This window comes from Rhipicephalus sanguineus, chromosome 9 (genome assembly GCF_013339695.2).
Source record: "Rhipicephalus sanguineus isolate Rsan-2018 chromosome 9, BIME_Rsan_1.4, whole genome shotgun sequence".
NCBI classification, from domain to species: domain Eukaryota; kingdom Metazoa; phylum Arthropoda; class Arachnida; order Ixodida; family Ixodidae; genus Rhipicephalus; species Rhipicephalus sanguineus.
Window position 1 is genome coordinate 66,745,042 of NC_051184.2, and position 22,860 is coordinate 66,767,901.

A 22,860-nucleotide genomic window follows, 5' to 3' on the forward strand; every position below is an offset into this window, starting at 1 on the left:
TCAGACGTGCATGAAAACACCGTTCATTGCACTAATTAAGCTCTATAAGCCTAAGTAGTGGTCCATATTGCCTACTCGTCAAGTAATGCGGAACGTCTCGTAACCCTCCCCATATGTTAGAATGTGGAGGTTAACCACCGTAAGACCCGTCCCATCACTGAGAAGGGCGGGTTACAACTCTTAGAGTCTCACACCTCTGCTCAGCCGTGGAACGCTAAAGCGGTCGGGACTGAGGAAAGATGTAAGGCCTCTTGGGCAAGTGCTCTGTGGGCGCCAGGCCTTGACCCCGGTCTTACTGTTTACATTCCGCAACGACAGACTACCTGGGTTCTCGCGTGAACGCTCTACGCGCCCTCGTTTGAAGGATGGTTTGCTGTCTCCTATGTCGACGCGCAAGGTTTGCGCTCATCGGGCTGGTGTTAACGCAGCACTGAGAAAGGCGTTATATGTAATCACATGAACGATCTACCATCGCAGAAGTAATGCGTGGCATTCAAAAGCGTTTCAAGAGCAGCGTAGCCAGGAATATTTCGGCGATGGTGTGGGTTTCAACCACCATTATATATGTTCGCGCGCGCATTTGTATTGGTGTGTGTACACATTGTCACGTGGTCGTGACGGAGGAGAAGACGAAGGCCGGTCTATCAAAGACGAAACTCTTTCGTCGGGGAACTTCACCCCTGAAACGAAAAGTCAAAGAAGAAGTAGTACATGTTGCACACTGATGGCGACGATCACAGTCCCGGCCGTCGGTAATCTGATCCGCGGTAAGGCGCGCGGGCACTTATACACGTGTCATCGAAGATTCCGGCCTTATCGCTGGTGGGCGCGTTAGTTCCACAATACAGTGCACTGTTCGCGTGGAGCGTTCAATCCTGTCGGAAGATTATCAAATAATCTGGAAGGTTCCCATACCTTGCAGCGCGGTTTACGCAAGGAAGTGCTTACACTGGCAAGGCAGTGGTTAGAGAAAATTAGAAAAAGAAGCGCGAGTGGCAATATACACATGCAAAACGGTAAAATATCGCGAAGGGTGGACACGGGTTTAACCATCCCCACCCACATCTCGCTGCGCCACTGCCTTTTAGTATACATTCTCATAAATGCAACAGATAGTCGATTAAAATCCTTTATCGATATAGCGAGTTTGAAAGGTTTCACTCTTGCATAGAAAGACTGACAAAAAATATGGCTGATCCCTCTGTCCTAGGCATGGTTCCTCCATGGTCCTAGGAATCGGTATAACACGAAAGTGAAACGTGTCGTCACAGAAGTAGTTTGTTTATAGTGCATTAGTTTATATGAGAGCTTGTACAATGTCTACTGTTGTTTGGCAGGCATAGCACCGCTTGATGTGGACGCACTCCCGTTGACGCCTAGTGGCACATTTCCGTACTGACGACTAACGACCATGATCGTGATTAACCCTTGCTGTAGCTGAAGTTAATAATAATAATTGATGGTGTTTAACGTCCGAAAACCACGATATTATTATGAGAGACGCCGCAGTGGAGGGCTCGGAAAATTTGGCCACCACGGGTTCTTTAACGTGCACCTAAATCTGAGTACACGAGCCTCAAGCATTTTCGCCTCAATCGAAATTGCGGCCGCCGCGGCCGGGATATGATCCCGCGGCCTGCGGGACAGCAGTCGAGCACATTAACCACTAGACCACCGTGGCGGGTGAGTTTCCTTCTGGCTTTGTGCTACTAGCGGGTGCTTGTCTATTTGCCATTTCTTAAGCCTTCCGCCACCTTGCGGTATTCCGCAGAACTGATTTGCAAAATTACACTTCTATTCGAAAGGCACCGAATGGGACGGCCATAGATACGGCGCGTTTCTTTCTTCTTTTTTACGAGCCTGGTGGGACATATGTCACCGCCCCGTTATAAAGGAAACGCTCATAGCATCCCTCCATCCATGCAGGAGCGCTGTGAGATGAAAGTGTGAAAGACAAAAGGCGCGTTCAGGTAGCTTCCATTATGTGTTAAGCTGCAGTTTAGTAGGCTAAACGCCCGCCAGCGATCGTCGCGGACCGAGAGGTCATGGGTTGTACTCCTGTCAACGGAACTTTTTCTTATAGTTTTCTTTCTTTGCCATTTGATGGCGCTCATTTTGCTGACGTAATTCCGTGAAGGAAACACGTCATGAAAGCATTGGTGGACCACGGCTTCAAACACTTTCGTTTTAAAAAAGTGTCACGGTTTCGCCGCAAAGCCGAAGCAATGAATGCGATCGCAACAAATTACAAACTCATAAGTAGAACACCAAGCAGCTCTGTACTTGCAGCGCGCCCATAAAGCACAAAATACTCACGAAACGAACACACACCGTATAACCACGAAATAACAAGTGCCCTAGTTACTTCATTCGTGTTTGAGCGGCACGCTACAACGCAACGATCTTGGGTATTCTTGTTTTCTTGAAAACTGCGGCGAGTGGAGTACCCCCCCAGCCCCCACCCTGTGTTTTTGGCGCGCAGTGGTGTTCGATGCATTGTTTACTCAGCATTCCACATCGAGTGTTGGTACAGAAATGGGCCACTTCCTTAGTGGGCGCCTCAAGGGCAGTTTTCAGAAACAAGTCAAATCTAGGCGCATTGCTTTAAACCGCGCCCTGCAGGCAATATTGCGGGTGATACTGCAGACGCGGCAGCACCTCCGAGATCTGCATGTCACCAACGTTAAATGGTGTATATAAAAAGTGCGCCGTTAGGGTTCTACACAACCGGTGGCGTGTGGCCGGGTTGTTTAACGCGGCGCGCTGAGAGCGAGGGGTCGCAGGTTGGAATTTTTTTTGTTCGGTTTATCTATGTATACATTCATACACATATCCGGGACATGACGGCGATGGCAACGGCAAAAATCAGCTGAGAGTGTCCATATAATTGCTATAGCAATAAAATTAACTTTACTCTAGCCGTGTAAAGATCAAGAAAAAGCGATACTGGTCCATCTTAGGCACTTAACGCGGCCTTCTTGGCTAATGCTAGGTCTTTCATTGGCGTGAACAGAGTAGAGTCGACCCACAGTCTGTCGCAAACCTTGCAAGCATGTCCAAACTCCCACGACAGAAACTAATTCGCAAACGGGGCTGTGGTACACGCGGGCCTTTCGTCGCTCGTACTCGGCTCGCGCCACGCCTGGGAAACCCGGCGCGTCGGCTGCGCAGACTTTCTCCGTCAGTGGGTGTGGCATAGCGGTTGGCTGCTCCACGCCGGCTGGGCCGGGTGGGCTATTTGCACACAGCGGACGTTTTACCTCGAGCTTTAAGGGCTTCAGACTTAAAAAGCGAGAAACAATTATGCAGTTGCACTCAACGTGAAAGCAGTAGGAAGTGCTGAGCAGTGAGTCGCCTGTCCTTCAGCAACGAACTCAATGATCGTGTCTGGAGGTGCTAGTTGGTTAGACATCATTATCTGAATTGAAAACTGCGCTTGGGACGAGGCATCAGAGTAGTAGCAGACTGAACGAACGCAGCCTGTAAGCGTCGCCGATGGATCTGCGGTCTTTGCACCCGCTGTACAACAAACGGTGCCGTAAGTCACGAGCACGGAATCTCATTCAGAGAACAAGTGATCCTTACACCTACTTTACCGACGCCCGTCCTTATACCGCGACATCACAAGGCTCCGCAAAAGGGGTAAATGTAACGGCAGTGACTGGCCAAAACAAAGTCGTGGACTGCCCCTCTATACGCACCAGATCAAGCACCACCGCAGAGGCGGCAGCCATAGCCTCGGCAATCAGAGAAGCAGAACAAAGGAGACGCGGCCCAGCGTATATTTTGACAGACTCACTTAGCTACCCTGTCACATCTTAGAGGCACACTTCGCAGACGCGTCACTGATGTTTTTAGGCTCACCTTTATGTTAACGAGTGCTCCAAGCCTCTGTAGCAATTTAAAAGAAAAACAAAAAACTTTGAAATACGATTACCCGTTTTGGGGGACAGCTGATGTTTAATGAGGGCGCACAATGTTGCAACTCAATCCCTCCCTTCGCAACGTTTGCCGTAACGGAGCGTATTTTTGTCGAGCCTTTACTATGTAGTTGACGACACCAAAAAGTCACGCCTCCAAGCTCCTTCATAGCTGCGCGAACCTGCTTTAATCCACGTTGACACTTAATCATTCAATCACCGATGAGCCAGGTTACGCAGGTTGTGCTGCTCCTGTTTTCCAAACCTGGTGCTGTCGTCCCCTGACTCGGTTCACCACACATGGTGGCGGTCGCCGAGTCGCTAGCCATCGGCCGCCGCCAAAATCACTTGCACAATTTCTACCGAGTTATTTAGAAGTGTTAGCACTGAATATCGTTTCTTTGCAGAGTGTTCACATGATGATATTGCGTCTTTGAAGCTAAGCACCTTCGTAGCTACCAGGCATGCTCGGTAGATATTAGGGATCTCTATTATTCTTTGCCAGATACCAGCTGCTTGCTTGCATCCGAAGTTGCATTGAAAGTTTTGGTGTTATTCCCTATGAGAACATGACAGGCATTTCTGTAGAGGGCCTCATGGAACTGCTTGAAATGTACCTTAGGTCAAATTTCGCAACATGGGATATCCATATTTATTCACAACCAAAAGCAGTTTGCATCGGCTCCTGTTTGGCACTTCTTCGCAGTGATTTATTTTCGGCTAGCCTTGATTTCACTTTCGGCGAACGCTTAGAAGGGTTAAAGGTTGCAAAAGTCTTCTATTACGTTTGACGGTTTCCTTGTTTTCTTTGAAGCTTGTAACTCGGCCGCACATACGTCACCGAATGATATTTTAGACGTATTTCGTGAGTGTCTGTCGCCGCTTCCTTTAGTTCAGTTCAGTTCAGTTTATATTCCTTAAAGGCCCCGTTTATAGAGGTGTTACATAAGGGCTGGGGTACATCGTGCAATGGGTAATTCCATATAAAAACCAATAGAACTTTCGAAAAAGAGGAGAAAAAAAGAAATGTTGATACACTGTGCAAACTAAAACAAGCGTTAAAACCCCCGCAGCTCCAAATGGTGGGTGTATTCGCTTCTTAGATATTTAAGCTTAACCCTTTTTTATAAACATGTTTGTTGGGCGTATGCACCACGAGCTAGTAAGGCATTGCTCCGTTTTGAGTCTGCTCACTATAAGACTGTAAAACTTATAGTGACGCCCTTCCCAACGTCGACTTGCGGTAATAAGTGGATCGTCGTAGCTACCGACTACCTGACCCGCTACACCGAAACACGGGCCCTGCCCAAAGGCAGTGCCACCGAGGTGGCCAAGTTCTTCGTTGAGAACATCGTCCTACTTCATGGCGCCCCAGGGGTCCTCATCACGAACACGAATACCGCCTTAACTGCGGACCTAACTCAGGCGATTCTGAGATACAGCCAGAGAAGCCAGCGCCGGACCAATGTCTAGTACCCTCAGACCAATGGCCTCACCGATCGCCTAAATAAGTCCATCGCCTACATGCTGGCCATGTACGTCGACGTCGAACACAAGACCTGGGACGCCATTCTTCCGTACGTGACCTTCGCATACAACACGGCTCTGCAAGAAACTACGGAGATGACGCCCTACAAGTTGGTCTATGAAAGGATCCCGGCAACGACGCTCGACGCCATGTTACCCGACGCCCCCGACGAAGAAAACCTCGACGTCACTGTTTACCTTCAGCGCGCCGAAGAAGCCCGACAGCTCGCCCGCCAACGCATCAGGAATCAGCAGATGACCGACAGCCGCCGCTAGAATCTTCGACGAAGCTTCGTGGAATACCAGCCCGGCGACCGTATTTGGGTCTGGACGCCGATACGCCCACGTGGACTCGGCGAAAAACTTCTTCGGCGAATCTTCGGGACATTCATCTGTCATGGAACGTTCATGAGCATCTAGCATAGGACATTCATGAGCATCTGTCATGGGACATTCATATAAATCATGTTGTCACACAGGTAGCAAAGGTTTTGGCGAAATTAAATTTCCACTTGCCAACAGCTGTGAAGCTTCATATTTATAATGCACTATGTCTTTCTCACTTAAATTATTGCTGTCTAGTGTGGGGCACAACAACGTTAACGAACCTGAGCCACCGATTTGTATTGCAAAAGAAAGCACTTCGCCACATTGCGTGCGTGGAAGAAACTGCGCACACAAAAGCCCTGTTTATCAAATATAACATCACGTCCGTACACAATTTGTATCCATTAAATCTAGCCAGAAAGTACAAGCACGACACAGGCGGACTACTTCATACATTTTCTGGGTTGACACCACTCACAAGGTCTAACAATTCACGCATGATGATATCTGGAAAATACCTTTTTCACGCATTATGCAAACAAAACAAATGCTTCGTCATACGCTTCCAAAGTTGTTAAATGAACTTCATCAATGTGAAATCAATTTAGAGACAACTGGGAACAGTGCCATCAAAGCATTTTTTTATCGCCAAGGATTCATGCCCTTTCTTTTTGCAAAAAGTACGGATTCTGTTCAACGAGTTTCAAGTTTTACTTTTTCCCTTCTTCTTTTGTCTCTTTTTTTTCAGTTTTTTTAAGTGCATAAAGGAATGCTGATTCTGATCTCATGATTATGTAAATGATTTATAATTAGACAGTGTGTACATCAGTGTTGCGGAGTTGCCACTCCGGAATTGGAATGACTCCGGAATAATTCCACATTTTCGCGACCCCGGAATGCAATGGGAATGGAATGGGGACAACGCTTGGAGGAATGGAGTGGGAATGAAATTAAGCGCCTTTTGCACGGAATGGATTGGGAATAGAATTACGTCTTTTTCCGAAAATAGAGCACGTTTTCGTCTATAAGCGCTGTTTTTCAAACTTCAAACGTCAGTAAGTCAGAGGCTCAAATTTAACAATAAAGCAGTATTTTTAAAATGGCTTTTCCGATTACAAGCATGGTACATTTATAAGCAACGCGCCTACTACAATTCTGCCCTTATATAGACTGTGTTGCTCTAGTCTTCGCGTAACCGCGGCTTTAGTCCGTTGGTATGCGTCGTATGGAACTACGCACGATGAATAAAACCAAACTGAAGTTTCTTTTTGCAGCTTTCACTGCTTGCGACCTTTATTGCAGCATTTAAAAGCCACGAGGACACCTAAGCACTTTTTATGACGTAGTGATTGCCAAAGCACTAGTGGCCATTTGTCGGACGTGTTGTTGTTGTTGAAACATTTGTTTGAGCTGACAAAAATAAAACAAAGGTGGCTGGCCTTTCTAAGTTCAGAAAGCTCTGAGCGACCGTTATTGCTCTAGCCCGGGAGATCAATCGTTCCTGAGTCTCGAGCTGAGAGCTGGTCAGCCCGCACTCCCTCTGCTCCGGGGTGGGATCAAGTATCCCTGCGCGTTGGTTCCCGTTGATATCCCCACACAAAAGGGGCGAATATTCTATGCACAGCCTGATATTTATCTCACGAGCAGTTTAGTACCCGACACAAATAAATAACCTTTGCGACAAGGAAGACATTGCATACCTGAGAACAGGCGAACTCAAAAAGTTCTCACCTCATCCATCCTTGCCAGGCGCGCTTGACAAGCGTGAGTGCTGACGAGCAGTGCGGCCCCGTGTTCCGTATTCGATGCAAGGGCACAAGGTGCACGAGCGGTGCACTCTTCCAACTAATACCAGCAGATCTAGAGGGTTTTGTTCCTCATTAACCAAATCTTAGTTTTCTCCATATTCATGACCGCTTCAGACGCGCAGCAAAACTGTTTAGTCTTCTTGAACACTACTTTTGTCAGCATAAAAATACGCTATGTCGTCATTTTAGCATTAGTACATATAAGCTGAAACAATATTAAAACATCACTATTCGTTCAAACATGCTGACCATGCAAATACTATAGGTAGCGGGAGAACTGCCCCTATGGGAATTAGTAGGCTGGTTGTACTGCACAAGATTTGTCACCAAGCTACTATCCCTCGACCATGGTAACGTGTTGTGCGTGCTTTTGCAGTTCTTAATGCATCTGATGACATCAGCTTTATGGGGCTCAATAAACCTGTCAAGATTCCTTTCCTACGTTGAGGAATTACAGGAATGGAATTGAGCTGCACGATCATTCCCGGAGTGGGAATGGGCTAAGATTTTTCATTTCGAGAAATTGAAAGGAATGGAATTGCGGCAAGTTCTAATTCCCCGGAATGGAATTGGAATGGAATGCAATGGAATGGAGGTGCCCATTCCGCAACACTCGTGTACATATCGCATACTATAGTGCTTGTTGTAAATATTGTATTGTATTATTGTGTTAGTATAAGTATTGTGTTAGTGTAAGTATTGCATTATATCAGTACTGTATAATTACTTCCACGCTCTCGCTGTATGCTATGTAAAACGGGGGCTCGAGGCTTCTCAAGTGGATAGATTCAGTTTTTTCTCGAGCCGTCGCGTTCCACAACACAAACACTTGTGGACGAAAGAAAGTTTGATTTGATTTGATTTGATTTGATTTGATACAAGGTGCTTCGACATCTCGGCGCTCTAGACTACGAGGTCATCCCAGACGGCATCACGAACTCCGAGCGACGCCTCGCACGACCTGAAGTCGTCCATGTCGCGCGCCTTTAAGTCATTTTTTACGGGTTAGCGAACCTGTGGACCGTACGTTTGGCTTTGTTATTGCAATTTATTTGTGTGTACGGACTTGTTTTTCCCCCTTCTATGTTCTCTCACAAGCATCGGGACGATGCTTTTTCAGACGGGGACAATGCGACGCGCGCTTCTTTTGCTACGTTTATGTAACTGGTCCGTTACATGTGTAATCGCTTTCTTGAGCATACCGCGCCACAAAGGCTGGGAACCTGCCAGATTGTTTCAGAATCTTCTTATAGACTTGAGCGTGCAAACGCGAACGGTTAAGTTCATTCTGGAACTAACGCGGCCACCAGCGATAATGCTTGAATGTTCTATGCCACATGTTTAAATGGGACGCGCCTTACCGCAGAGCAGATTATCGACGGCCAACGCTCTGTTCGCCGCTATCAGTGTACAGTGTTTATGGCTGTACTTTCCGTTTCACGGCCACAAGTTCGGCAAAATAAAGAGTTCCATTTTGGACACGCCGACTGCTGCCTTCCTCAGCGTCACGACCACGTGACAATACGATGTTAGGCTAATGCAACCTAATGCAAATGTAGGTACTATAAGAAATATAGAACAAAAAAAGCAGAAAAATATATATATACACAATATGCACTTCACGCGTCATCAAGTAATAGTGTACGGTGGCAGGAAACAAGTCATGATTTCAAGTGGAAACAATGTCGGAGGCAAGGTGCTTCCACTCGTTGGACGTGCGTGGGACAAAGGAATGATAGCGTTAGTGCAGCAGCTGATAACGTGTACCTTATGGTGATGGTCTAAGCGAACTAAGCGATAAGATGGGATAGTAACGACCTGAGCTTTCAAAACTGGACGACTGAAAATCTCATGAAGAAGTATGAGACGAGATGCTTTGCGACGTGACTCAAGTGACTGCAAGGAAAGGCGCGTTTCATTGACGTGACACTTCTAGGTGCGATGGTAGTTCGATAATATGAAGCGTGCTGCGTATTCTGTATGATTTCGCGCGAGTGAGTTCAGTTTAATAGGGTTCCAAATGGAGCATGTATTATTGTGTTTTGGACCGACAAATGTTTTATACATTGTTGGTTTCACGGCTTCAGGGGCGCGACTAAAGTTGCATCGTAGGTGCTTACTGCATCGTAGGTGCTTACTGCGTGCTTTACCGCAATAGGATAGATGTGTCTCGTTGTGAAGCATTAGCCACAAGGAAAATGTGGCCCTTTCATTTTGCGCGAGTGCCAGGCGTCAAAATGTCAGTGAAAACAGAACAAACAAGTCAACTAGAAAAAACAGTAGCATACGCATTAGAGCAAAGAAAAAAAAAAGCAGAGGTCGCTTCGAATGAGAACCCTGTGTTGCGATTCCCTGCACGCATCATAGCTCCAACTTACTGTGGCGCATGGTCCACCGTACTCAATAATTAATAACATTAGGTTGCGCAAACAATTGCACAATGCGTAGTTCTCGCGTGGAAGCTACTGCAGGCGCTAGCATTTAAGGCCGCACACGCACCACAACCCAAAGACGTTATCCTAATGCTTGACTGCAATATATATACGGGTAAATATGCCTAGTGTTACAATCCGAAAACGGAAGAGTGCGCACTGCAACTGTCATGTACATTGGGAAAAATATTTTCCTTTGAAAACATAAAAGAGGACTTCGTACGTCCAGTGTGCAAGATCCACATGACTGGCATCACTATATTACCATCCTCATGGGGATTAGCAACGAAAAAAAAGCATACTTGTCTACATTTTATAGCTAGTTCTTCACAAAACAAGTAAGCTTCCATCCGAAATGCCTAACTGTCAACAACATACCTCAAACATGCACATGGCGGCGGTGATATTTTTGTTAGGTGAAATGAAATGAGAAAAAAACACAGCATATCCACGGGTGAATGATGAAGAGCTTGGGCGAAGCTCCTGAAGCAATCATGGTTACACCGTGAAATCTTCAGTGGTTTCGCCCAGCATTAATCAAAGCTATAGCCCAGTACATCATCAAAGACGTGACAAACACTGTATATATTTATACAAGAAATTTTATTAATCGTAAGTGGTAGCTAGGCGTGGCTTCCGTTCCCCCTTCATTATAACGGCTTTATGGTCGGTGAAGTGATGGATTGGCGATGGGTCGTAGTGGGATGTTTGCAAAGACGAAGTAGTGGGCAGTTTGCAAAGGTGGCTTCCGTTCCCCCTTCATTATAACGGCTTTATGGTCGGTGAAATAATGGATCGGTGATGGATCGTAGTGGGATGTTTGCAAAGACGCAGTAGTGGGAAGTTTGCAAAGGATCGGTGATGGGTCGTAGTTGGATGTTTGCAAAGACGAAGTAGTGGGCAGTTTGCAAATGTGGTTACGGCGGACAACGGAGACGTGACAAGGTTAGACTAAGAGGAGCTTCGCCCCTAAAAAGTGCATTGGTGAAAAAGACAGCCATGGGGAGCATCCACGGATTTATATGAAAAAGCTGTTTCTATATTTGGTTTCACGTCAAACATATTTTTGGCCACACTATTTCCACTGCTGTGTAATCAAGTGGAATAGTGAAGTTTGGCGCTGTTTGCGCAAGGTCCACTTGAACGGGCGTAGCAATATGCTGAGAAATAGGATTGCAACAATGTAGCGCAGTTAGAGCACGCATGATACAAACCATTAAGAAAACGTGTATCAAACACCCTCGGTCATACATTCGTGGGCTCTCAGAAGAATTAAAAGCCGTGAAAAAAAATTCAACCACCTCAGCTTCGTGGACACCAATGAAACAACCAAGCTGGTGGCGTTCCCTTCGTCAGGCTAACGCATTTCTATGTTTTGCAAGTCTTTCAGATATGTTTTGTCACTGCTCTTTATTAAGCTTTGAGGTGGTATCAAAGATTTATTGCATATCTTGACCATACCACTCTTATACACAGGTGTACGAAGAAGGCTTCGCTTAAGATGCTGCGATATATTGTATCTCTACTCTTTTTTAAACACTCTTTGTCAAGCTTTCAGGCTATAGTATAGACACCACGTTTTTTACCAGAAGGTATCACCTGACAGTGGTGTGACTGTCGTAAGGCGGACGCCATTTCTTGGGCTAACTGTGGCCTTCTTCCTTTGTAGTTGAAGCTGTGCGTAGTGGTATTTAACCGATGTCTGTGGCACATACGGGTTTATGATGACGATAGTTTTCTGAGAGGCCGCACAGATTTCTGTGGCACATACCGATTTGTTGGGCTAACTGTTGCCCTTATATTTATTGGAACAATGACGAGCAGCGGGATTTACCTAATGTCTGTGGCGCACACCCGTTTATGATGCCCACAAGCGTCACCACGGATCCCGGACATGAAAGGCTCGACCACGAACAGCTTCGCTCTTAAAAGAACAAAGAGAACGCACGCAAAGGACAGCATAATGAAAACATTTATTTTTCCAGCTTTTGAACAAGTGCCTGCAGCACATTGACAAGCAACTGATTTTGTTGCACGAGCATTGCCCTCTCCTGGCGACGCTCCTCGTGTGCCTCCTCAAACTCGCGCACTCGCTGCAGGTGCATGTTGTTGTCGAGCTGCAGCTGGCTCTCCTGTAAGGCCAGGTGCCTTTCTTCAATGTCTAAACGCCGGTCCTCTTGAGCTGCCTCCCTTTCTCGTGTTTCTGCCTCCAAGGCGAACCTCCGCTCAAAAAATTCCAAGTACCGGTCAGCAGTGCGCTTCTTTCCTGTCATCAACGCATACAGGACATGGTTCAAGACAGTGAAAAGAAAGCAATGGAAAAACTAAGTGAAGGGCACTGAAAAGTCACTGCTCATGCATATTACACCAAGCGACCAAATTCAATGTGTAACTTGCTGAAGCACTTGACTATTTTAGAAAAACACCTATTTTCGTCATTTATTTTCGTTAAAACATTTATTTTTATCAAAATTTCGGGTAAGGGGGGAGGGAAGCCTCGAGCCACCTTGCCCTTGCTAAGGGCTTGGCAGCGTCTAATATTCTCGAACGGTAACGAGATCTGCCGACGATTCGCATGCGCACAAAGCACGCTGATTTGGCGGCGCCGTCTGCTACGCTGAGGCCCAAAAAGAGCGACATGAGTGGGCGTGTCTCGGCCTCCTCGACGCTCACACTTTCCAGGTGGATTTGTATGGCATCCATAAAGAGAGTAAAACAAAGGGACTGATAACGCAGCACAAAGCACCCGAATCGAAGGCTCCTAGCAGAACAGCGCAGCGGAGGACACTTGGACTTGGCTGCGCATAGCGCGCCTGTGCATACTCTTGGCAATGTTCTCCGATGTGCTCCGTTGTACGGCGCTGTTTACTGAAAGATTACGACGATACATCGAAGTAAACAGCGTAGCAGGTGACGCTCGCAGTTCAGTGTGCATTGTGCGCATGCGCATCGTCGGCAGATCTCGTTACTTTTCGAGAGTATCATACGCTACCGTATCCCACGCTCAGCGCTCGGGCGATACTGTAAAAAAATTGCAAGGCTGTACAGTACTCACGAATTCCATCGCGACATCAATTCTTTTAGTGTAATGACGGGAATGAGCAGTTGTCTGAGATAACCACTTCATGACGCGACGAATCTGTTCTTTAACGGTAATGTTGGCTCTGATCTACGCTTTCGAGTCGAAATTACGCCGATATGACCTTAACTGAAGACGGCGGGAAAGAAAGCACGTGCGCTATTTAGCCCTAAATTGTCCTGTTTCAATCCATGAGTACTGTACATCGTTGTACATGGCAGACAAGCCGATGCAACTCCATGTGCCCCATGCTCTGCCAGAGCGCGGGCTACAAGGAAGAGCAAGTCCACTACTGGAAGTGGTTGTTTGGCTACACTTTTTGGACCTCACAGAAAAACATTCACATAGCTGCAACTGCAGTGAAACACGTGCGCTGAACACATGCGGCTCGTGCACATGGACACATGAGGGCTCGTGCATGCTTTCCCTTCACCGCCACTGCCTTTCGGAAGCCAAGCGGCCACGTCTGAACATGTTCAGTAGTATTAAGGACTGTTCCTGTTGCGTTTACATGGTCATTGATGGGTAATCGAGAAAATTGGTCATGCAATGGGCACATTGCATGACTTGCAATTCAATTGTTCTTTTTTTTAATTCCAAAGCGTTACTTGCTGTTTTATGGTAGAAGTTGTAATGTAGTGCGCACCTGTGATTCAGTACATATGTGTAGTCACATTTTGGCCCGATCCAAAGCAGCACATTACAGTAAACCATTTGTTTAAGTGCGGAGCACTTTAGGGGCCCGGGCTGTCGTATGCTGTTGTATGCTGTAATCGCATGCGGTCATAGCTCGGCATAGCGCAGGCAAACTCACGAACAGCATAGCCATCTGTAGGATTTTGAGCATGCGCTCGCGCCAAGGAGCAATCTCCTTCCTCTTGTTCTTCGAGCGTCTGGACGATGATAATTGCGGAACACTTTAGGGGCCCGGGCTGTCGTATGCTGTCGTCGCTTGGCGTAACGCGGGCAAAAAAATGTATAAAAATAGAAAAAAAAAGATGAAGCAAGAAAGAGAGACAAAGAAAGGGAAGAAATAGGAAGAAAATCAGAAAGAGCAAGGAAAAGACAGATGAAGAAATAAATTGAAAGAAAGAGATAAAAAGGACAGAAAGAACGGAAAGGAGAAAGAGGAAGAAAGAGAGGAGGAAAGAAAGAGAAAACAAGAGAAACGAAGAAGACTGCCCAGCTCCGCTCTTCCTTCAGGCTTGGCACCACTGGTGCGAAGCTTCCTTAGTGTTTCTAGTTTTGCTCACTATTTTCAATGTAGATTGCATACTGCTGCACCTTTGTGAACATGCCGTGTGCTATGCTCGTAATGACATTATTGATGTCGCAATGCCACTTTACCTTTGATCATAAGGTGCTTTAGGCTTGAAGTTTGTGTTTCATATGTCACGTGTTTTGCTGGGAGCCTTGTTTGCAGAGATGTGCTTGCAGTGAAGTTTGTATTTGCTGTGTAAGTCTTCTGTACAATTTGTATTGTGCTGTGCCCCACGCTTCTGTCGGTTTTAAATATTGTTTATTACGCACTGCGTGCAATTGCTAAGGTGTATTTATCTATTGCTTCATTCAATTGTGAAACAGAAAGAATGTCTCTGTTCCACAACAATGACTGTTACTTCTCTTTGTGTGGTAAACTGTTCAGGAAAGGGTGTGCATATGGCACACTTACTGCAACCTTCCACACGCAAGTCTGACAAATAATTTCATTCTCGTAGTTTTTTATCGTATTGCAGACTCCTGCAACCAACGTCCTCGTGATTTTTTCATTTTTTTTTGTAGTTTGGCTGTCTTTCGAGCCTAGAGTAATCAAACATATACACTCGATTTTGTTGCTGTCATAGTTGTTGCGTGCAGCCTACCCTTTCGGGCTCTTGGTGCGAACCCTGCAGCGCCAATGCCGGCGCCGTGTCCCGCTGCACTTGATGATTCTCGCGTGCCCACTGTGCTGTCCTCCTGCAGTGCATTCGTCTGAGGAAGAGGCGATTGCGATGACTCGCCGAGCACATCGCTCGGCCTCTCTGGTGGCGACGTCACCACTGCCGCAGTGGCGCGTAGATTAGTTGACCCTGAATGAAATCAGAACAGTGAAAGATATTGTAATTGAGAGTTTCCTTCTCAGTATGTCACAATTGCTTCATGGCAAACAAACTCATTAGAAAATGTTAACAGCGCAAGAACAATTAGGAAGGGACGAGACAACAAAGGTAAAGAGCGTACAGCGCTCTTTACCTTTGTTGTATTGTCCCTTCCTTATCGTTCTTGCGCTGTTAACATATTGAAATGAATCCACACCAACTTGCCCAAGCGTCAACCCTTGCAAACTCATTAGAGTGTCAGATGTTCTGGAATAGAACTACTACCAACCACTGCCCTTACTCAACTATGACCAAGAAATCTTGAAAAGGCACAAATTTAATACAACTGTGCGACCAATGACGGGGAACCAAAGACGTACAGTCGAGCGCGATTCGAAGGTAATCGTACGGGCGTCCAGCCTAGCGTCCCAGGAGCCTGGCAGCGCGTTTCGGAAGAGTAAAAATGATGATGATATATGCTGTTTTATGGTGCAAAGGCCAATATTGGCCAACGAGCGCCAGGTCATGGGACAGAGGATTTGATCCGGGATGGTGTTGAGTGGCTGTATAAGTGCCTAAAATTCTGCGCTCTACAGGTGCGTAAGAAACATATTATTGTTAAAATCATGAAAGCAACGTGAAACAAGCATGACGAGAATGACTTACAAGAGATCACGGCACTAAAATAAGAAAGCGTGGCATTAGCACGAGTGCCTCGTCGACACCGTTGACTCCAAGGTTGGGAGGCCAGTGCTTTCTGAATTGTAGATACCGCAGCAACCTCTGCTGAGAGGCCCTGTCATGGAGTCCCTGGGCATATAACGCGAAAAGTTTGTACATCTTTTAAAAATCCTAAAAGTGCTTCATTATTGAAAATAGGTTCATTTCTAATGAGCATTGATGGATGGAGTGGTATGCGTTGTTGGTATATTAATGCAAAGTGTTTCCTCCTGTAAAACTCCAGTCCTGAGCATTGTGCAAGTATATGCAGCACTGTTGGAACAGTGAAAATCAAGATTTCGCTTTCTTCTCTCCCTCGTTGGCTCTTCCATGCTACGACAATCACCCCTACGACGAACTCTTCACCCTTGACCTTAGTTTAGAGTTGTCCATTCGTTGCGGTCATGCGTATAGTTCATCGGATCTGATTTCCACCGACGATAGCGAAATCGATAGGAAAGATGTGGTAAAGCTGGTGCATGGCACTGCTCCATTTGAACGACTTGTTAAGCTGCATAAAATATAAATATCGCGTTATCAAAAAAAAACAAGTTCACCTTCCTCATGTGGGAGCGATCGCAGCTTAAAGGGACACTAAAGAGAAACAATGAATTGGTTTAGATTGATAAAGTGTGCTCGGAGAACTCTTGTGTAGTTTATTTCATCACCATAGGTTTATTATTAGAGGAGAAAACCAAGTTCAAAGTTTCATTTTTAAATTTCGCGCCGAAATTCGTAATTCGTGACGTAAAAGGTTTCAAAGAGCATTTAACGTATTTTGGCGCCACTGGCTCGACGAAATTTCCACAAACTCGTTATGTAATGTCTCTGGCCCCCTCAGAGGACAATGTACTTCGATTTAACCGATTAGAAACTACGTAGGCCCAAGTAGGCGCTGTCAAAAATATGTGACGTCACGGCAAGTGGTGCGGGAATTCCAAGGTGGCGTCGCCACTTGTATTTTCTTTTCGCGCGTTTTCTCGCTTATTAAGCGTCTTCTCACAGCAAGCGTGGTGTTTTTGGTATCGTGGAAGACTACTTTACTGACGCGAGAAAAATCGTTTTGCTCTTTAGTGTCCCTTTAAGGAACAGCAAGACGAGAAAAAGAAGCTTGCCTGATGCTTGCCTCTGCTCGAAAGATGATTCAGGGCCGTGACACTGTTGTAGTCTTTTGTCGATGCTCGCGCTATAGCCTTCAAATTGCGCTAGACTGTGCAGGATGTAGAAGTTGCTTTTTTACCCCTGTTGTCTTACCTCTTACGACGCCAATGCGTGCACTAATTCAAGAAGAAATTTTAAGTGCCTCCGCACGCGGGTACTCGCTGTATATGAGGCATAAAAACTCACTGTGCACTTCAATTTTTGTATATATAATAAGGGTGTGTTCGGTGAATTATTTTCTTTTGTGAGTCATAATTGCAATTTACATGAAAATCTTACTTGCTAGTAACGCGCTTCATTTCCTAATGAACCATTCGCATGAAAATTCTCTTTCTTCTATAATGTCTTCTTTTGTCCATGAATATAAAATTGAAAGGTTCTGACATGGCACGAAATGTTTATAGTACTATCACAGATATTCATTTCGCAATGTACAGATTGATGCTGCAATATCTCACTTGTCTAATTTGACATAACATTAGAAACTGTCGCGTATCGCCGTTGAAATCTCGCTGCCATGTTTATTCAGTTTATTTATGTTACTGAGTTGCGATGCTAAACGCGGAAAATGGGTGAACTAAGACCAAGCACACCCCTCATGCACGGTCCAACAACGCACACTCCACAGCCACGCACCAAGGCTGGCCTGCGCAGATACAGTGACGTATGTAGGCTCGCCTTTATGCTAACGAACGCTCGAAGCCTCTGTAGTAACTTAAAAGAACAACAAAAAACTTTCATTAAAAAAAAAGGTTACCAGTTTTCGGGGGCCGCTTTTGTTAACATTACTGAAGTCGCACAATGTTAGAATCTATCTTCCTGTGGAACGTTTGCCGAAACGGAGCGTATTTTTGCCGCGACTTCACTGAGTATACTCCGCGACAACTTATCTTGACAGTGGAGCGAAAGCTTTGGAGGCGGGGCTCCCGCACATTCGTGTTGCTCCGCAAGTAGTACGGCAGCTTGAGGCTGATTTCGGTTTTGCTCTCTCGCATCGTTAACGCGTTTAGAATATATATACGCGAACAATGTGAATGGGAGAAACATTTCGATTGTTCAGTGTACATTTTAGCGTCATATTACGAGTATATTTTTCTTGGAGAAATAAAGCGCGCGTTAGCGGCCGCGCACTGATCCACTACGTGATGGACGCCATGTTTACTTTGGAAAACGGGCGTGCTGAAAAGGTGGTGCTGTCTAAGAAACGGAAAGGAAAGGAAAGCATTCTTGCAGAGTGAACAATAACTGTATTTGAACTACGACTTCCCGCAACCGTTTGAGTCTCATTATAAATAAAGCTGCATTTATTTCAGCAAGGCAAATGAGAAAATTATCAGTAAACTTAAGTACTACTTCTTGGCGCGGTAGCAGGCATGCGCTTCGGTTCTGTAGCTTCCACAGTGCTATAGTGTACATACACAGTGCTGTCAAGAAACGTTGTCGCCGAGTATAGTAGACGACCACAAAAAGCCACTCCTCCAAGCACCACTGTAGCTGCACGAACTGGCTTTAATGCGCGGTGGCACTTAATCATTGAATCACCAATGAGCCAACTTACACATGTTGCGCTGCTTCTGTTGTCCAAACGCGGTGCTGTCATCTCCGGACTCGGCTTCAGCTTGCAGAGTGGCGGCAGTCGAGTCCCGAACCGCCGACGCGACTCTGCACTCGGCTCTACCAATCCTCGAAGATGAAAGACAAGCGCTGGCGCCCGCCGCCTTCCTAGCTGCGCCAGAACGGATGCGGTATCCGTGGCTTCGTGCCACATCGAAAATTTCGTGCAACAGCTGCTCTTTTTCGCCATATTGTTCTTCGGTGCCCGACCTGCGCAAGTTGCACGTTCAAGCTCTGAACCGTCTAGTCACCACACCTACGAGGTCAGTGCTACATGCTGATTAAACTTACTTTCTCAAGTTGACCCGGTCTTCTATGGCGAACTGTGCGAGCAGGAGGTCGCACCGCTCCCGTATTGCTCGCGCGCTGATCGGCTTGCCGAAAACCAGTGACAGCTTTTCGGCGATGGTGAACCACAACGACGGCGCCTTGTAGGGGTCCTGCTCGCGGACCTTGCGTAACAGGAAAATGTCGGCTTCTATCGAAAAGCGAAAACGCCTTGCCGGCGGCTCCATCTCGACGCTGAGTTTTTCCGATTGAACTACAGCGGGAGAAAGTTGGCTTCCCGCTCGGTTCGCCTTGGCCGCGGTTGTGGCTAAGATCAGCTCGTGATTTCACGCGGCGCGGGACCTTCACGAGATCCACGCAAAGGAGCTTTGCGGGCGGTGCGGGTAGGCGCGCTATTTTTGAATTTTTGCGGGCGGTGCGCTAGCGTCTTGCGGGCCCCCGTTATGTGACGAAAATAGCGTGCGACCGCAACGGCCGCTATCTTTGCGTACGCTATTCTCGAACTGCCTGCTGCCGCTCGTTTCGCCGGTGCCAACGCGAACTTTAGAAGGGTCTTTCTTCGGAACAGAGGGGAAGGATGGGGTGGGGTGAGTTTAAAACGACGGTGCGATGGTTCTTTTATGTGTTCAACTTGCAGTGATACCGCCGTGCCGCACCACACTGCTTCGCTGTTCTTCTTTCTTCTAATAGTGGAAGAGTTTTTCCTTTCTCGTTTACTGGTTTACTGTTTTTTTGTGTGTGTGGGTTGGACATTTGTGGCCCCGCGCTCACAAGCCGATTGTCTTACCCATTCGACTAACCGCTCACGCCTGCGGAAGGTGAACGCATGTGAACCATATATGGGAATGCAGTTTAGAAGGGTTTAGAAGGGCCAACTGAACCTTGTGGCGTCCTTTCGTGGGCTCTACGTGGTCGTGAGTTTGTGCAGCTTGTTGCGAGTTAGTCTGCGCACATACGAATGCGCTGTATCGCTCATACGAAATAAATCTAGAATGAGAAGATTTTTTATGCAGGCTTTGTTGATGATGATGATCAAAACTTTATTTCACCCAAAAGAGGGGACCGACCCAGAGATCGGTTACGCTGCTTAGAGGAGGTCAGCGGGAATGCCTTGGGACGCCGCGGCCTCCAATGCGCGTGAGATTACCCGGCGTTGCTGTGCCGAGTCGGTGGTACGCAGAAGGGACTCCCACGTATCTTCTGTGTGTGAAGCGTCAGCGTACTGTGGGCACGTCCACGCCATGTGTATGAGGGTGGCTGACTGTGAGCAGTATCTGCAGTGTGGTGTCACGAGGTGTGGGTATACCTTGCTATAAAGCCAGGGGTTGGGAAAGACACCCGTCTGAAGCTTGCGCCACAGGACGGCATCACGTCGGGGGAGGTCTTTATGAGCTGGAGGGTAGTGGAGACGGCCTAGTCTGTAGTGCTGTAAAATGTCTGTGTAAGTAAACAAAGGAGTTTGTTTTTCACAGGCCTGCGAGGGCGAAGAATGGGAAGTGTGAGGCGTAAGGAACTCCACCCGGTAGTTGAGATCTCGGGCGAGAGTGTGTGCCTGCACATTTCCACTAAGAGATTCATGGGCCGGGGCCCAGATAAGAAGGCGAGGTGAGGTAGGTGGGGTGTGGTCCTTTATGATTGAGTATGCCTGTGTAGAGATACGGCCCGCGTCAAAATTTCGGATGGCGAGTTGGGAATCGCTTACGATCACCTTGGTTGTACGGTCGGTCATTGCCAAAGCAATGGCAACCTCTTCAGCAACTGTTATATCGGTGGAGTGAATTACACTGCATGCCGTGCTCCAACCGCGGTGCGGGGCCAGGGCGACAGCCACCATTGTTGAACGATGTGGGTGCCGAGAGGCGTCTGTGTAGGTGACATCGGGGCGACTTGCGAAACGTTTCTGTAGTTGGCGCGCACGGTCGGCCCTGCGATCCGCGTGATGTTCGGGGTGCATGTGTTTGGGGAGTGGAGGAATACAGAGGCTGAGTCGTTGAGCTGTCGGTATGTCTTGGTAAGTGGTGGCCGCCCGCGTGGGGATGAGTCCAATTTGGTGCAATACAGCGCGTCCCGCATGCGTGAGTGAGAGTCGCTGGTACTGGGACGTGAGGGTAGCTTCGATAAGCTCGTTGACCGTGTTCGACACCCCAAGGGCCATAAGTTTGGAGGTAGAAGTGGACATTGGGAGTCCTAAGGCGGTCTTGTATGCCTTGCGAAGCGAAGCATCGAGGCGATCGAGATCAGCGCGCGTAAGGCGGAGGTAGGGGGCCACGTAGGTGACGCGTGTGCAGACAAATGCCTGAACCAGCCGAAGAAGGTTGGATTCGCGCATGCCTGCGTGCTTGTTGGCAACCCGCTTGAGAAGGCGACCAATTTGGATGGCAGATTGGTCGATTCGCTGAAGAGCGGTGGAGTTGCCACCATTGGCCTGTAGGTGCAGTCCTAGGATGCGGATGTGATCTGTTTGAGGGATTTGCATCCCCTGTACTTGGAGATGGAAAGAGACCTGTTTAGGCTTGCGTCCCTGTGATGGAATAACAATGTACTCGGATTTGGTTGCCGAGCAGGACAGGCCAACCGTAGAGAGATAGCTGCCCACGCGGTCGATGGCTGTTTGTAGGGTTTCTTCGATTTGGCCGTCGCTACCTCGTGTAACCCACAGCGTGAGGTCATCTGCATAGAGTGTGTGATGCAGATTTGGGATGTCAGCCAGAAGTTCGGGAAGTCCTAACAGTGCAACATTGAAGAGGAGTGGGGATAGCACGGAGCCTTGAGGTGTTCCACGACTGCCGGGCGTGATGGTGGAAAGCTCTCCTTCGCCGGTGTCAAGTTGCACTTGGCGATTGGTAAGGAAATCCCTCACATATGTATACGTCCTGTTCCCCACTCCCAAAGCCTGTAAATTCTGCAGGATGGCGGTGTGATGTACATTATCAAAGGCTTTGGAAACATCAAGACCAACAATGACTTGGGTGTCTAGAGTGCGGTTGTAGAGCACCTGGTGTTTGAGTAGGAGCATAATATCCGGCGCCGCCAGGTGTGGGCGGAAGCCGAACATGGTATCGGGAAGTAGATGATGATCCTCCAAGTAGCGGATAAGACGGGTCTGGACAACATGTTCCATCAGTTTGCCCACACAAGATGTGAGGGAGATGGGACGCAAATTGGCAAGCGTGGGGCTCTTTCCCGGTTTGGGAATCAGAATGAGGTTGGCAAGTTTCCAGCTCTGGGGAATGGTGCCTTGCTCCCAACATTGCTGCATATAGTCCGTGAGGGCTTGGATAGAAGAATCGTCCAGGTTTCGGAGCATGCGATTGGTGACTCGATCGGGACCAGCTGCAGAATTTGTCTTGAGACGATTTAGTTCCGCCCGCACCTCTGCTCTAGTTATGGGGGCATCAAGGAGCGGGTTACCTACCCCCTGATATGCAGGAAGAGGGATGACGGGTCCAGGACGGATGTAGGTGTTGATGAGCTCTTGACGCAGGGAAGCGGACGAGCCGGAATATTCACGAAAGATACGTTCAAGTTGATATTTAGCTTGCAGCTTGCCACCATCAGGATCCAGCAAGTGACGGAGCAGTTGCCATGTGTTCTTAGAGTTAGGAGCCTTATCCATTTGGGAACAAATATCATTCCAGTTCTGACGGGTGAGGTCTATGGCATAGTTTTCAATGTCTGTGTGCACTCGAGCCAACCGGCGGCGGATGTCTTTATCCCATTTTCGGGTCTGCAGAAGGGTCTCAAGTTTGCGTTTCCTCGCCCAAAGCTTGGCGTAGTGTCGGTCACAGCTAGGCACCGACTTCTCGACTTCGATGTCCGTTGTGGCGTCCGCGACATGCTGAAGGAGGGTAGCGGACCAGCTGGAAATATCAGTAATACGCTGAGAGGTCCCCGATGCTTGTCGTT